Source organism: Apium graveolens, unplaced genomic scaffold, assembly GCF_009905375.1.
Source record: "Apium graveolens cultivar Ventura unplaced genomic scaffold, ASM990537v1 ctg4538, whole genome shotgun sequence".
Lineage (NCBI taxonomy): Eukaryota > Viridiplantae > Streptophyta > Magnoliopsida > Apiales > Apiaceae > Apium > Apium graveolens.
The window spans coordinates 10,953-12,321 of NW_027418589.1; positions in this window are offsets into that span (position 1 = coordinate 10,953).

The window sequence follows — 1,369 nt, forward strand, 5'->3', positions numbered from 1 at the left end:
TAAATCGTCGATTTTTATCATCAGAAATTGATTTGATTTCACCAACCCAACCATGATTTATTAATCGTATATTCTTAACTACGATTATTGCAATATAAGCATAGTATCTGATGAATTTCATCAAGAATTGAAGATAGAAATGAAGAAGACGAATTAGGGTTCTTTAGAAGAGAGACGGAGAGAAGAGGCGAGAGAGATTAGGATTAATCGATAGACTAGATCATGCACTGTACCAACAGTGTACGTTTTTATATTTTAGGAAATGAACGACCCGGATTTATTAGGTTAAGGTATGGATGGCTGGGATTAAAAGATGTAATCAGCCATTGGGCTTAATAAAATTGGGCCAAAAAAAAACTGGGTTGGATTTGATAAATAGTTTCTATATTTAAAATATATGGGCTTGGATATAGAAGCTTTTTGGGCCGGATAATAATTTTTTTGATTTGGGCTGGATAATAAGAAAAACTAAAAAATAATTATAAATATATATGGATTATATTTATCCTTAAAAATTTCGATATATTTAAATATATAAATATTAAAGAGATATATATATATATACTTTAAATAACATATATTTAGAAATAATTAGAATATATATTTAAGACCAATACAGATATATATATAGATATATATATATATAATTGAAACATAATTATCAGTTTGTATAAGAAGGATTTCTAAATATTTATAAATCTCATGGAATAATAAATATTCACTTGAACAATTTTATTTTCCCGGTTAATCTGGGCTATTTAAGTTATCTTAACCCGATCAATAAATTTCTTTATTGACAAATCTGAGTTTCAGATAAACTTAATAACTTGATCGGGAGAATATCTTTATCGTTGAGATTTCTTTATGATTTTCAACTGTTCTTTATATAAACCATTGTTTCATAAATTCCAACATTCCTAAATCCAAGCGAAGTTTAGTGAATCTTTCGGAATTTAATGGTTTTGTGAATATGTCAACGAGATTGATCTCAGTATCAATATGAGTCATTTTTTATATCGCCTTTATTGACATGATCACGTAAAAAATGATGTCTCACATCTATATGTTTAGATCTAGAATGTAATACGAGATTCTTGCTAAGATCAATAGCACTCGTATTATCGCATAAGATTGAGATCACATCAAATTTTATATCATAGTCAGCTAGTGTTTGCTTCATCCACAGTATTTGAGCACAACACTTTGCAGCTGTTATATACTCAGCCTCGGTTGTTGAGATGGATACGGAATTTTGTTTCTTCGAAAACCACGAAACTAAATATCCACCGAGAAACTGACAAGTACCACTAGTACTTTTCCTGTCGACTAAATGCCCGGCATAGTCTAAATCAGAAAAACATACTAAGTC